At 44.3% G+C, this 16,343-nt stretch overlaps 1 long non-coding RNA gene across 1 annotated transcript; it reads left to right on the top strand.

The window, feature by feature from the left end:
• Positions 1-298: 298 nt before the first annotated feature.
• On the top strand, positions 299-14,365 carry LOC310845218. The gene is made up of 4 exons (XR_014564580.1): positions 299-442; positions 11,528-11,589; positions 11,875-12,005; positions 13,527-14,365. It is a non-coding gene; the product is annotated as an uncharacterized lncRNA (long non-coding RNA).
• Positions 14,366-16,343: the final 1,978 nt, after the last annotated feature.

The raw sequence follows: 16,343 nt of genomic DNA, 5'->3' as shown, positions 1-16,343 counted from the left end.
CTCTGCTCCTGTTCCAGCTACTCCATTCTATTCCTCCATTCCATCCAGCCCCGCTTCCTTGTCAGTTTTCCCATCCCGATTCAGTCTCTTACCCTTGCATGCCAACTATTATGGAGCAGGTTTGTTTGCTTGCAGTGGCATAGCGTGGGTTGTCAGCACCCGGGGCAAGGCAAGTAATTTGCACCCCCTAACCCGTGGATCTAGGTAGGGGCAGAGAGCTGCGAGCGCCGCCCCCCCAGATGTTGCGCCCGGTGCGGCCGGCCCCCCCCCTGTACCCCCCACGCTACGCCACTGTTTGCTTGTTTTTTATTTCCCTTCTTTTAGGTTGTTTTCTGAAGATTTTCTGTACTTGTGCATCCCTTAGTTCCTCCATTGGTTCTTCTCTCTTGTGTTTCAGGAGTGAGGTTTTAGCCGCAGAAGCATGAGGACAACGAATACTCCAGTTAGTACTGTATACAGATTTTACAGCCATTCATCTAGACCAGGCATAGGCAAACTCGGCCCTCCAGATGTTTTGGGACTACAACTCCCATCATCCCTAGCTAACAGGACCCGTGGTCAAGGATGATGGGAGTTGTAGTCCCAAAGCATCTGGAGGGCCGAGTTTGCCTGTGCCTGGTCTAGATACCTTGTTCATTGTATCAGCTGAGTCCTTGGGATCCTATCTTAAAGTTCCTTGCTGTCCTTTTCGAGAGGCAGACGTCTTGGAGATGACTACCAACTCAGTCTTACAGAACTGAGTTCTAGTCAGATTGCAAAAGATTGTAACACACACCTGTGCATGGGAGCAGGGAGAGAAATCATTTTTGAGATGTTGGAAGGCAAAATTCTGAAGAATATTTAATCCTAGATACCCACACTTGTAGGTTCACAAACAAAGGAATCGGCTTACTGCCTGTATTCAAAGTGCAAGGCCAAACAGACTCTCTGATGGGAGAGAGCCACTAGCAAAGCTTAAATATCAAAGTTAAGCAGCTTAGTGAAGCATAAGAATATAGGCTATTAAACCTCCTTTATCCTGTCTCAGTTATGTGTAGCAGCAGACTTCCTTCTACCCCTCTCTGCAATAAACAGACAACACACTGCAAAGTAAGTTTTAAAATACATAATCGGAGGTCTGCTTCATGTGTTATTCACTGCAATAGCAAAAACAGCACAGGTATAGTATTATTGTGTAGAAATACAGAAAAAATAGCTTCAGACACATGTCCTCCCTCCATGACTTACATCATGAAGAAGAGAGTGAGGAAATAAAGTGAAGAAACACATTGTTTCCTTACCAAAAATGAGGGGGGCATGACCTTACTGAGCCTACTCTTACAATTTGACCTCTGTGGTCCTTAACCCCTTTATATGCTAACTCATAATCATGTGTAGTTATGTTTGACTGCAAATCTCCCACAGAACAATGCCCATATGAGTAGAAAGGGACAAAGAGATGACCAAGTAGGACAGCAAGAGTATCCATGGGAGGAAATTTACATATATTTGGTAGCCACCGTGTGGCACATCTTATCACTTAAACAGTGTGCAGTTGAAAAGAGTAACATTCTAAGGGTTAGGTGTGCCACCAAACAGACATACATTTTCTCTTATGCAGAATGTTCCAAACCAGCACCATTCATCTCATTTCGTACAACTGTGTTGATTTCAGTGGGACCAATCAGTGGTTAATTTATCCAGCCCAATGTGTCTGTGTAGTCCTATATAGCTATATGAAATGAGTGAAACAGTACTGGTCTTGACTCAGTCTCTCTAAGAAGAAATATAAGGTGCTTGCTACTTCAGAAACTGTGTCTTGAACATCACCATAATAAAATTTCACAAAGTTGCAACACAGAACATTTGAACTGGCAAAGGTTGGACTGTAACGTCAAAGCGTTTTTTCTGTCGCTGGCTCAAACCAAAAGCTTGATTTTAAAGCATTGCATTCAAGAAGCCCTTCAAGATATCCCCCCAATGCCTAACAACTTCCTTTTCCTAGAATTCACTCTGTTCCTTCCAAAGCATAAGAAGAATTAAATTGCTACCCCTGTATGCCTAGCACTCATTTAAATGTTCATCATGTTGAAAGCAACAAGAACTACTAACTTGGGGTTTGGGGACCTAGGAGTAAATTTCCATTTCCTCTATGGGAATGTGCACATTTCCAGTATGTGATATGGAGCCATGCTATTGTTTCTCAACAATAGTATGTTCATCATTATGAATGACATAGGAAGTCAGAGGTCATTAGTCATCAGAATGCAAGAAAGGCTATTAGCAGAGCGATCATTGAGGTCCGTGTTAGCTGTATCAGTGCAAAGCAGTATCCTAGGAAAATATTGCTGTTCTTCTTGCTGGTATCAGACTCCCTTACTCTTACCCCACACATTCCACATACAGAAGCCAACTGGGCTGGCAGAGAAATCATTTCACTACTGACAACTGGACAGAGTCGTCCACCAAACCTGAGGGCAGCAGATTTGTTATGGGGGTCCAGGACATGGCACACAGAGCTTTGTGCTCCAACAAAAGGGTAGGGCCAGGGGACTTGGGTGGGGGGGGAGACAGGGGGCTGCTGTTGCCCCTTGCATCTGCTGGCCCCTTGCACCTGCTGCCTGAGGCAGTCACCTCGCTCTGTCTAATGTTAGGGCCAGTCCTGAATGCGTGTTGTTCAGGACATTGCATAAGTTATGGGGACCCCTCCAATTCTGATTCCACTCTTCCTGCTGTCCATCAGCAATTCTTTAAGCTGTTATTTCACTTGCAGATTTCAAACACTGCTATCTGATGTAAACACAATTCGTTCATGACAGTCGCCTTTTGATATCTGAATACATAGCTTGACAACACGAATGGTGTGGGTGTCATGCCAGTAGCACAGGTGGGCAAACAGGCATAGATGTAGCTACCAGGAGCTGCATTGGCAGTCCCCGTCTGCCACACTTTCTCATGGTGACAATCCACACATTCATGATTTTGAGGCCTTTGTTGCTGATCAGGTCTAATAAATATTGAAGGGATGCATATGATGAGGGATCCATTTTGTCATCTGAGGCGAAATGGGAATGGGCTGTTTCCTGTCCCCCTGCCACACCACTGCCCCCAGTGCCCCACCCGCCCCGCCACCGGGATGCCCCCCTCACTGAAATTCAGCAAGAGGAAGGCTTTCCGAAAGGCCTCAGTGCTCGTCTTCGCTGCCCTTGTGGTGGGGAAGATGAGCAGCAATGCTGCAAGCTGGAAAATCTCCCTCTTGCTGAACTCAGTGAGAGTGGGGCAGGGGGCATTCCGCAAGGCCTTGGCACTTGTATTCTCTGACACAGGGTTTGGGAAGATAAGCAGCAACTCTGCGCACTGGAACGCGTCCCTCTCATAGGAACTCGGTGAGAGGGGGGCATTCTGGCAGTGGTGGGGTGGGCAGGGCACTGCCCCTTGTGCTTCCGCTGCCTGAGGCAGTTGCTTCAGCTCACCTGATGGGTGGGCCGGTTCTGCATATGTTCACCTGTGTTCCAAATTTTTCAGAACCAATGGTGGATTGTGCCTAGAGCAGCCCACAGCAAGCATAAAATGCCAAAGTGTGATGCCATTATTTCAGAGCACAACAAATTAAAGTATGACAGAAGCTCTGGATAGAGCATTTATAATGCAGCTTAAATAAACACACATGCAGGGTTTAGCACGTCCTCTGCCTCCATCTCCCCTGTCCTCCCTGTACATTTTAGAACCCGGATTTTCCAGGGTTTCCAAAGGGTGGGAGGAGACCCCAGAATGCTCCTCTGCTGCAGTCTGTTGCCCTCAAATACAGCGGAGGGTGACAGGGACTGTGGGGGCAGGGCTGGCATGCTCATGCACACTTTCCCCTTTTCACGTGTCCATTTAAGTCCCATTACGCACGCCTGAACGGCTCTTAAAAGTCAGTAAGTTGAATTCAATATTACAACAATACTTTAAAAATATCAACGGGTCAAAATTTAATAATAATAAAAAAAGTTCGGCAACCCAGTTACTGCAAGGGATCTGAGTACAATCATCCCATAAAACAGCTTCACATTCAAGCTAACCTATTTTTAACAAATAGGAACTAATTACAAGTATTTCTTGATAGCTGGCGTGAATCAGCCTGTGCATTTCCCCCCCCCCCCAGGAGGCTGCGATCACAGAGAAAAGCTGGATCACAGTCTCATCTTTACATGGTCAAAATATTTCTCCCTTCCTCACTCGTTTTCGCTGCTGCCTCCTTCCCTTAAACTAAAGAATGAAATCCTCCAGCTTTGTGAATGTAACTTGATGCTGATGACAGTTGGCAGCTGCAGTCCTCTCAACAGACTGAATCAAATAAAAGCATTAGGTCAGGGGTCTGCAACCCGCGGCTCCGGAGCCGCATGTGGCTCTTTTACACCTTTGCCGCGGCTCTGGGGCGGATACTAGCGAGGGGAGGAGGCGCATTGTGTGCCCCGACACTCCCCACTGTGGCAGGCGCTGTACTGGCTGTGATGTCGCATGGGGGCGGTGCGTGCGTTAGTCACGCACCGTCCCGACGTCACCTTCCCGCCCGCCCGCCCTCTACATTGTAAGGGGCATGTACGCTGGTCACTGCATTGAAAGGGGGCTGGTCACTGTTTTGAAGGGGAGTGAAGAACACACACACACAAAAAAAGGTAACTTGTTAATTTAACGTTTATTTCTATGAGGAGGAGTAATTCTGAGGGGTCAAACAAAGAAATAATTTTAAAAAGTGACAAAAAAGTTATTTTTATAATGACGAGTTTTGCGGCTCCCAGTTTTTTTCCCTTCAGAAACGGGTCCAAGTGGCTCTTTTTGTCTTAAAGGTTGCAGACCCCTGCATTAGGTCTTGTCCCCAAGGAGAAGGACAGGTGTTCACTCTGACTTCTTTGTTTCTTTCCCCACCCCCTCGACTCCCTAACCCCCCAACACACGTTGGTAACGTATGTCATATTTTTACTAGCCAAGAAAGAAATACATCTATTGTGTGTGTATGAAAACAACCGCAGGCGCAAACGTGCTGTGTTCAGACGCAGATATTCAAGGCAAAATGTTTGCTAGCAGCTGCAGCCCTGCTTAGCATGTTCTGGACTAGAGTTTGTTTTGCCAGAACATCATTCACACCAGGCACCTCCACTTGCATGAATACTACTATTGCATTTATGTAATGTATCTTAGCAAAAGAACTGGGATGCTGTATGTGTCCTCAGGTGGTACTCTGGGGAACGTACATCGGACGTAGTTATCCTAGATAATGAAAGGAATTGCCTTTTTTCTTTTGGGGGCGGGAATTGTTCCATTGCCAAAGCTTGCAGTTTGTCTGCATGACAGAATGGCCTATAAAAAATATCAGGAGCATTTTGACACAGGTGTATGAGTGCTTTTTTTCCATTACACGCTTCCATTACATGCTTTTTTTTCCATTACACGCTTCCATTTTAGTTTTATGTGAAATCTGCAAAAAAATAAAAAATAAATGAAATTTCAGGTTACCTATAAAAGTCAATTCCATCTCTGAAGCCACATGAGCAAGAGCTCGACTGTTTAAAGTTTAAGTACATCTTCACAGTCTACATAAAAACACTCTGAAGACTCTTCTAAGTCTATGCAGGAAGATTTGAGCAAAGTGTTTCTTGAAGAGTGCAGAACACGCTTCTGTCCTGGAAGTTTCTCCTACCCTGGTTTTGCAATGATCCACTTATAAGCAGAATCTTAGCTTTACTCTTCAATGGGTACAAGCAAATAACAATAAGCTGGAGACTATATGCAGTCTGCAGCAGTTAGGCCTCCTGATGCCCATAGGCAAACAGCTTTTGTCTTTATTCTAGGTATCATGGAACTTTCACACATTAAGTTCAGTAAATTAGATTTCTGGTTGCGTATTGCTTTATGGACTCACTTCAGGAAAATCTGTTAACTTGACTGCATGATTGTTCGGCATCTGGCTGTTCTTAAAGCATAGCCTACTTGAACACTGAGTTACTGGAATTAAATTTAATTATGTTCAGGATAAAATGATTCAAGTTCATATATCAGCTTACCTCCCTGCACACATTTTCAGAGAAGGGGAGGAAAATGGAAAACATAGTATAATACATACCTTGGAGATTAAGATTTTTGGAAGGAAGGTTGTGTGCATGTTTGCATTTCTATGTTGCAAGTACAAATCTCAGCCTCCACCCCCAACCTGTTTTCAAGGAAATCGAGGTGTAAAATGCAGCAAAACACAACATTTTCCTTGAGCACTGAGAGAACAAAATGATACTTGGTTCTATAATCATGGCATAATTTTCCATTGGAAGACTGAACATTAAGTGAAGCCTTTGCACCCATTTTATAAGGGAGGAAGGAGATGCAGAATACTTTGCAATGCAATATCTGGAGCAAGGCTTCCCAAACGCTATGATGGTTTTTTAATAGTTATTTGATTCCCAGAGTTTGCTGTGAAGAGGGATTGATTGTTAAACCACCCTAGGAACAATACCCCCCCTGAGGGGAATAGAGGTCTACAAACAACTCTCAGCACTGAACTAAATTTCCCAAAAATTTTCAGGGGAAAGCATGGCTGTTAAAATGGTATCGTAATGCTTTAGGGGCAGATGGGGCTTGTCAGCCTGGGAAGGTAGCCCACCTAGGAGGAGGAAAACTCGGATCCTAAGCCTCCACTGCCTTGTGGGATATCTTTGGGACAAGAAATGGCTAAGGTGTAAACCCTACACAAATCCAGAGTGCAATCCCTAAGCCGGTTGGATGGCGCCTTGTACAGCTTCCGACAGCTGCAGCCAGGCTAGTGCCAAATGCATTGCTCTGCTTTCCTTGGGACCACATCAGTGAGGCCAAGATAGAGGTCTTGTCATCTGGGCAGCCCTGGACCTCTATACACCCTGCCTGGGTTTATGTCCCAGGGAGGTCATTTGGATGCTGCTAACCCAACGGTTTGACTTCAACCCTTGGAGGTGCACTCCATTGTCTCAAGACAGACAAGCAGTGCCACCCTCTGGAGTGGTTGTAAGTAGGAAGACAGGCAAGTGAGGGCTTGCTGAGGTTGGTGGGCAGTGCCCTCTTTGCCCTAATGGGTCAACCTCCACTGGCTATACTGGGATATATCCTTGGCAGCTTTGCTGCATTGGCACTGGGAGTGACTTAGCTACCTTCCTTTTCAACCAGGCAATTCCTTCACCATAACTGCTTGATGTAATTTCTGAATAACTTTTTTTGTGGTCCCCCAGCACAGTTTCTTAGATTTCAAGTTGTGGCCCTGGTCCTCAAAAGTTTGTGGAGCCCTGCATTAAAAGATCTGTTGTACCTCCGCACATATTGGTGGTTTTGTGTATCACAGTAAATCATCGTTCATGGTCAAACATTTAGACGATCCCTGTTTTGCTTTTCCTTAGAACAAGCAACAAACCTTCACCCATGCCTTAGTATTATGTCAGAGCCAAGAATCGTGGTTTGTTTCACTCTAAACAAACCATGACGTGAAGCCAGTCGTGCTTTGTTTGAGAGAAATAAAACCACAACCCGCAATTTGGACGTAATGCTAAACAAGGGGATCATGGTTTGTTGCTCCTCTTGCACTTGGGGATGATAGCAGGAGCCATCTGTGCTTCCAGTGTAAACTATTTATTATGGTTTAGTGTGATATGCAAACTGAGCTATTATATAATTGATAAAATCCGTTCTGGTACTGAAGCAATCCTTTGGAACCTTGCAATAGGCTGGTTCATGGGTATGCTGTAGATTAGATGCTCCTTGATCTGTCTGCTGCGTTTGACACCATACACCATGTTGTCCCCGGAATGTTTGGAACAGATGGCAGAACTGTCTGGAGTTGGTCTGCCTTCATTCAAATATTATCTTGCGAGTAGCTGCTAATTTGCTAGTTAAACATTCCAATCCTCCGAGCAGGTTTCAGTCTAACAGGAATTGGCTTTGCTTTTTAGGGGCTTTGTGTCTCATCTTTCTTTTGATATTCTGTTTTATTAGGAAGCTGGTAAAAATTTGTTTCTCTCTGGGCTCAAAGTTACTTTATTTGGAGGCCTTCAGATCTCCATTTCTTCCCTTAAATATCTTGTCTCTAGAGCTTTTTTCTTTCCTCTTTCTCTCTGTAGAAAGATAAATTGAAATGTTATCATGTCATCCCGCACAGTGCAAAATTTTCTTTGGGAGAGAGCACTGGGGAAATATGGTGTTTTGTATTTACAAAGATATTCTACTATGTAAGAATGAACATTTTAAAAAGGAATATTTAGTACGTATCCCACTTTTTTTCAGAAAGGCTAATAGCACTATTTGTTTTATTGTTGAATCCTAAGATATGGTTTGAAGGCACATGAAGCCTAGGGTTGCCATATTTCAAAAAGGAAACCCCCCAAGTTTTTTTTTTTTACCAAAACTGCAAAAAATGAGAATTTTCTAGGACAAAGTGCCACATTTTGGAAATTCCACCTGGACGTCAATCCCAGTAGTGTCCAGGAAAATCCTGACATGTGGCAGCCCTAATCAAACCACCACCTTGCTTTAGCTAATTAGGTCTGGATCCAGTCATTCCATGGATGCTGAATTTCCTGCAAACCACATACACGCCACCTTGAGTTCCAAAATGGAAGAAAAGGCAGTGCATATCAAATAAGAAAATAAATACATAAAATCTATGTGCCCTCACATCGTGTTTGGGACTGAGCACATCCATGTAGCTCTAATCCCAAAGCAGCAGTGCCATCCCTCCATCTAATTACAGCCACCCTTTAGAAAAACTAGAACAGCCTTTTTTTGCTTCCTTGAACAAATTTCCAGCTACCCAAATTATTATCGAGAGACATTCTGAGAACGGCAGCTGCCTATTGAGTCAACTAATCAGGATTATATTTTGCAACGTCACGTTTCCAGCTGTACAAAGACCAAAATAGAGAGGAACAATTTGCGTACCAATATACAAGGCAGTGTGGGCTTCTGTGCACACTCCCCAGCCCCCAGACTAGGACCCATGTGCTCAGCACATTGCTGAACCCCAGGGTGCAAGATCTTTAGCAGCGACAGTTCCTGCTTTTGGACTGCAAACTCCACAGTGCTGGCTCCCAGTCTCTAGTTCCAACCACATCAGAGTATTTCGATGTGTTATCTTTTACAGATTGTGAAAAAGCTTTGAGCAGCAGTAAAGAAGACCAAGAGATACCATTTGTGTGGGAAACTCAGCACATGTGAACCTGCCCTATTAATCTTTGAGTCCCAGTTGAAGAAGCCAATAAAGGAGGTTAATGGTAATGTGACAAAGTTTCACATGAAACCTTGTTGTTGTTCAGTCGTGTCCGACTCTTCGTGACCCCATGGACCAGAGAACGCCAGGCACTCCTGTCTTCCACTGCCTCCCGCAGCTTGGTCAAACTCATGCTGGTAGCCTCGAGAACGCTATCCAACCATCTCGTCCTCTGTCATCCCCTTCTCCTTGTGCCCTCCATCTTTCCCAACATCAGGGTCTTTTCCAGGGAGTCTTCTCTTCTCATGAGGTGGCAAAAATATTGGAGCCTCTGCTTCACGATCTGCCCTTCCAGTGAGCACTCAGGGCTGATTTCCTTCAGAATAGATAGGTTTGATCTTCTCACAGTCCATGGGACTCTCAAGAGTCTCCTCCAGCACCATAATTCAAAAGCATCAATTCTTCGGCGATCAACATGAAACCTACCCCCCCCCCCCAAATCCAAACACCCAGGGATGGCTGTGGGCAGGATTCCTGCATTGCACAGGGTTGGGCTAGATGACCCTTGGGATCTCTGCTTCTATGATCTATGGGCATGCTGTGGTTATGTAGAGTGGCAGAGAGAAAGGCATGCATTCTTCGCATGTTCAAAGGCACTCTCACTTCCACCAAGTCCTGGTTCATGTTAAGTTCTTAATCTGCTCCTCTCATCTTTTATCTTGAGTTTCTGATTCCAAAACACGAAGTACAGCTGTGTTTCCCCTACAGTTTGTGGAACAGACAAAATGTTAATTTCAAAAAAGCAGTTTACAGTCAAGACTCATGGTGATAAAATTTCCCCACAGGAATACCACCCATCAACACAGTACAACTATCAACTTGCTAGAAAAATTCCCCTGGGCTGAAATCTTTGCAATCATTTATATTATAATAGGATTGGTAAACTGCCAGGTCTTGTGAATTCTACACAAGGTCTTTTAGGGAGTCTTCACATTTTTCATGTTCTGTTTAAGAACAGTCTCATGCCTTTCCAGGGATTTTTCCAAAGATGAGCTTTAAATTTTTAAAGCATACCCATACATTTGCTGGCATCTGTGTTTCAGGAGACAATGGGGGAGTGTGCCTTTGTCAAACTGTTTGAATGTTACAATGCCTGCTGTGGGTGTAATGACCAATATGGGAGAAGCATGAGTGGAAGTCTGCTGTACTGCTGTACCAGTTTCAGAAAGCAGTTATTTTCCAGCACCAGTAGCTGGTCACTTATTAAAAGGGGTTTATCTTCAATACAGTGGTACCTTGGTTCTCAAATTTAATCCATTACGGGAGTCCATTCAACTCCCAAAACCATTCAAAAACCAAGGCACGGCTTCTGATTGGCTGCAGGAGCTTCCTGCGCTCAAGCAGAAGCTGCGGCGGACGTTCGGCTTCCAAAAAACGTTCACAAATCGGAACATTCACTTCCTGGTTTGCGACATTCGGGAGTTGATTTGTTCAACAACTAAGCCGCTTGACTACCAAGGTACCACTCAAGGTACCACTGTACAGTGGTACCTCGGTTTATGAACTTAAATCCATTCCGGAAGTCCGTTCTTAAACCGAAACCATTTTTAAACCAAGGCTCGCTTTCCCTAATGAGGCCTCCCACTGCTGGTGCCCTTCCACCTTTTGGATTCCGTTCTTAGATCGAGGTAAAATTCACAAACCAGGACACTACTTCTGGTTTTGCGGAGTTCGTAAACCAAATCGTTCGTCAACAGGACTGTTCTTAAACCGAGGTATCACTGTACTACCAAACTGATCACTGCAGTTCCAACTGTCAGTACTGCTAAACCAGTACAGTGAAGATCTCTCATTAAAAGACAGACCTAGAAAGAAGGATACATATGGAAACCATGGTGAGGGTGGCTGAGTGATGGAACTGGTGATTACAGAGGGCTGCAGATAGCTCGGAGATGAATTGTATGCCAAAATGGAAAGGCAGATTAAATGTGGACAGATGTGGCAGGCAGATGTAGGCGGAATTGTACTGGTAGCGAGGTTTGGAGTCAGAAAACAGATACTGATTTCACAGAGTGCCAGGCACCCCGAAGTTCATCTGTTCAATTTCCCTCGGCTCCTGGCATTTAAACCACGGTGGACATTATCAAACGTTTGTTCTGCGAAGCTTAACGATTGCATGTTTGCTAGACTTTCAATATTTACCTTTCAGGCTATCTCAAGCCCTGTTCATTCTGCAGCTGTTGTCTTCCCTCCACCCCACCCCACAAAATAAGACAGGTGCTAACTGGCAACTTGTATGTTACATGTTCCTGAGTTCAAAGAAATGACACTCTTTACATTATTTAGGTAAATCCACGAGGGAATTTTGCAGACAATCCACAAGACAATGCTTTCCCTTTCCCTCCCAGGTAATTGGAGCTGCACACAAACACACACCACATTTACCCCAATAGTACTGCTTGTGATCACTGCACAAATACTGAAGGAGAGGGGGGATACCTTTTTGCAGGAGGAGAAACCTGTTTGATTCCTTTTCTTGCAAACCAGAGGTATGCACTCCAGCACAAGAAAAATAGTTAAGGCACATCGAAAGAATATTGCTTTCCTTAAGATGAGACTATAATGTTGAAAAGCCAAGGTAATGCTGTGAAAACAGATTACTCGCAAATTTCCCCCCCCTCTTTCCTTTTTAGGGAACTATATGGGGCTCGTATTTGCTTGAGTGGAGAAGCTCTGTGAGGAGAGGTCAGGGAAACTTCCAGCCAGAAGGACAGCCAGCCAGGCTGGAAATGATGAAGCTGGGAGCCCATGCTGAGGAAAAAAGGTAAAGGTAAAGGACCCCTGGACAGTTAAGTCCAATCAAAGGTGACTAGGGCGTTGCGGCGCTCATCTCTCTTTCAGGCCGAGGAAGCCGGCGTTTGTCCACAGACAGCTTTCCAGGTCATGTGGCCAGCATGTCTAAACCACTTCTGGCACAATGGAACACCATGACGGAAACCAGAGTGCATTGAAATGCCGTTTACCTTCCCGCCACAGTGGTACCTATTTATCTGCTTGTACTGGTATGCTTTCGAACTGCTAGGTTGGCAGGAGCTGGGACAGAGCAATAGGAGCTCACCCCTTCTCAGGGATTTGAACCACCGACCTTCTAATTGCCAAGCCCAAGAGGCCCAGTGGTTTAGCACTGCTCAGGGTGAAGCAATGAGGGGAGAACTGTGTATGCCACCATGAGCTTCTTGGAGGAAAGGTGGGATATAAATGCAGTAAAAAATAATCATGCAAATTCAAGAAGATCTATTTTGTTCCCACTGGGAAGTCCCCCAGACACCTTGAGAAAGCTCTGTACATGCATTTAGTTGTTCTCTCTTTCTGGGGAAAGAGGTGATCTCTTAAAATCCCAGATGGGTCCATAGGCCCCCAAACAAAAAAACCCTATTTAAAAAAAAGCATGGAGTATCTGAAAACAAACAGAAAACTCCTAACTCATCATCTAAGGGAAATAAAAAATAAGACATTGGCCTCTTTTCTTCCTTTTATTTGTATGAATCAGCATGCATTTGTTCACTTATGTTGATGGGCTTTGTTGCCTATGGGTTGTTCAGCTGTTTCTCTGTTTCAAGCCAGCAGTGTTTTAGGTTCTGATTCAAACAAATAAATGTACGGTAAGAACTATGGAGGGCAGAGCAAGTTTTGTGGCAGAGCAAGATACCCTTGAATGGTAGAAACTGCCCAATATTGCTTGCTTGCTCAGGCTGCATGCCCTTCTCTCCCTTAAAAGAATTGTGCATTGCAGACTTTTTAAACAAAAACAACCCTGGAAAGTCTGGCACTAAGATTTAGCAGATCCTAGTCATTTCTAGACACCCCCATCCCCCATCCCTTCAGTCTGTCTCCCCTTCCCCCAACCACCATCTGTCTGTCTCCCATTGTAAATGTTTCGCTTCCTGATAAGACTTTCCAGTTCCCACTCCCCAGCCCTGCTGCCTCCCCATCCATCAGTTCCTTGCAGTAAATGCTCTTCAGGCAAACTCTCAACAGTCTGCTTCTTCCTCCATCTACCCTTCCTGCAGCCCGCCTCCCCACCCCTCCTACTTTTCACTCACCAAGAGCCAGGCTTACAAAGAGGCTTGCAACTAATATGGTCTTTTAGGTGTGCTTCACACTTCAGGCACCCCAGACAAATCCTATTAGGTAAGTCCTAAGGAGCCGCAAGTTTTAGTCACATTGAAGGCAATGGGACAAGTGACTCGTGGCCAACTTGATTCTTACTGATTTCAATGGGACTAATTTGGCTGGACTCCTTGCCTAACCAGAAAACTCACCAAAACGTCTTGAGCCCCCCCAGGCTTTGCTGTGACATTGCAGCCAACATTCGCTATGCACTCCCTATTAAGGGAAGAGACACCTGAAATTGTTGTTCATGCCCTTTCTGCTGTTTAAAATGAGCATCTGCTGTGCAATTGTGTGCCAGGCAACGATTTTGTTTTGGTTTCTGTCCTGCACAGACATGCCAAGGAAATATTTTCTTCATTGCATTTTCTCTCTCTTGGAAGACTTTGGAGCATTGCTACACAACCCGTGCTACATCCTTTGCTCCTGTAAGCAGCAGGTTGCTAAGCCATAAGGACTAACAACGAAAATGAAGCTCTGTCACTTAGACCTACTTTGTTTTGACAGCAGAGGGTGAGCATCCTGTCTGTTCCCATTAGCTGATAACTAGAATCCATGGCAAAGTGTGAAATCCAGACCATGCTCAGTTTTACACAGCGGTGCAGTGAAGGGGGAACACAGCTCTGGGACTTTTTCCGGGCATCTGCCAGAGTGCAAGAATAGTGGGCAAAGTTCCCTTGCTCTGGCAAGCATGTGAGGTGACAGCAAGGCTTTCAAGTTTCCACAGAGGAAATTAGAGAATGAGGAAGATAATCCAGCTGGGGCTGCTCATTTCTTTTCTTTGATGGAGCTCTTATACTAGCAGTTTAAAAGACTAATATGTCTTCACAAAATTGAATACCTAGTGAAAAGCTCCCAGTTGCATTCTAACTGGCTAAAGGTATTTTGTTAAATCTCAGAGCGCTATATACAAGTTGAACCTATGCAGGGAATAAGCAGTGCTGAGTTCAACGGTGATGATTCTCGGGAAGCTGGCAGTCATGCCAAGCCTAATAACCTGGGTATTAAACTCTCTGGTTAGTGTGTGTGCCTGTGTTGGTTCTTCTTTATCATTAAGCCACACTTGAACCAGATGGAGGATTCCTTCCAGCGGAGGTCTTCTGGCAAGTAGAGAACTGACCTGGGTAAAGTAGGAGACGTGGCCGTAGGTGTGCATGGGACTGTGTGCTATTAGGTAACTCTGGATTAGTGCAGTTCATGCATGCATGGCAGTGATGGGGAACCTCAGGCCCAGGGACTGAATATGGCCCTTCAGACCGCTCTATCTGGTCCTTGAATACCGCCCAGGCCACACACTCACACCCAAGATTTTTTGCTCGATGGGATGTGTTCTTCCACCCCCCACCCACTTCTGTCCCTCCTGCTGGAATGTGCTCTAATGACTATTGCTTGTCCAGAGCAAGGAAACATGCCCTTTGGCATGCCCTTTGGCACCTGAGGCAAACCACAGAATGGTGTTCACTCCTGTCAGATAAGAAAGGGTGAGTGAACATTGGGAACAAAGTGTGTATTGATACCAAAATCGGAAACTGAAAAGACACAACTCAAGAACTATCGTCCCATCTCCCTTTTAAATGTGGATTACAAAATATTTGCAGATGTTTTGGCAAGCAGACTTAAAAGAGTTTTAAATGAAGTAATCCATAAAGACCAGGCAGGCTTTCTCCCAGGTAGACACATATTTGCTAATACAAGGAACATTATTGACATCTTGGAACTTTTGCAAACAGACATAAATACAAAAGCAGTGTTAATTTTTATAGATGCGGAGAAGGCCTTTGATAATATCTCTTGGAAATTTATGAAGGGAAATCTAAAAGAAATGGGAGTGGGACGGGGTTTTGAGAATGGGATTGATGCAATATATTCAGAACAAAAGGCTAAATTGATAGTTAACAATGTGGTTACAGAAGAGTTTAAAATTGAAAAAGGAACACGACACGGCTGCCCGATTTCCCCTCTGCTATTTATATCGGTTCTGGAGGTGCTCTTGAATATGATTAGAGGGGACCGGTTGGTGGAAGGGATCCAGGTCGGAGCGAAACAATATAAACTTAAAGCTTTTGCAGATGACCTAGTTTTGACTTTGCAGGAGCCAGAATCTAGTACAAAAAGAGTATTGCAACTGATACAAGACTTTGGTCGGGTAGCGGGATTTAAATTAAATAAACAGAAAACTAAGGTGTTGGGGGAAAATTTGACAGATACAGAGTCAGAACGGTTTCAGAGAGAAACAGAACTAACTGTGGTTAAAAAAGTAAAGTACCTAGGGGTAAACATTACAGCAAAAAATCTGAGTCTGTTTAAGGACAACTATGAAAAATGTTGGTCTGAAATTAAGAGAGACTTGGACAGTTGGACAAAATTGAAGCTTTCTTTGTTAGGCCGAATTGCTGCTATTAAGATGAATGTATTGCCAAAAATGTTGTTTTTGTTCCAAACATTACAGATTGTGGACAAGACGGAGTGCTTCCGGAAGTGGCAGAGAGACATCTCTAAATTTGTCTGGCAGGGCAAAAAGCCCAGAATTAAGTTTAAGATATTAACTGATGCGAAAGAAAGAGGGGGCTTTGCCCTGCCAGACTTAAAGCTGTACTATGAAGCCGCAGCTTTCTGCTGGCTAAAAGACTGGCTACTTCTCGAAGACACTGATGTACTGGACTTGGAAGGTTTTAATAATGCTTTTGGTTGGCATGCATACTTATGGTATGATAAGGTTAAGAGCAATAAGGCCTTTAAGAACCATATTGTCAGGAAAGCAGTATTTAATGTCTGGATAAAATACAAAGACTTATTGGAAAATAAAACTCCGAGGTGGCTTTCACCTCTGGAAGCTAAGGCCCGAAAAAGACCCAATATGGAGGCCAAATGGCCAAAATATTGGGAAATATTAGAAAAAGATGGAGACAATTGGAAATTGCAGAGTTTGGAGAAAATGAAGGATAAAGTGCGAGACTGGTTACATTACGCTCAGATTAAAGAAGTCTTTAAA

Source organism: Podarcis gaigeae (assembly GCF_964106915.1).
Source record: "Podarcis gaigeae genome assembly, chromosome: 5".
NCBI classification, from domain to species: Eukaryota; Metazoa; Chordata; class Lepidosauria; order Squamata; family Lacertidae; genus Podarcis; species Podarcis gaigeae.
Note: the sequence above shows the minus strand (reverse complement) of the source record. Positions and strands in the feature narration are given on the sequence as shown.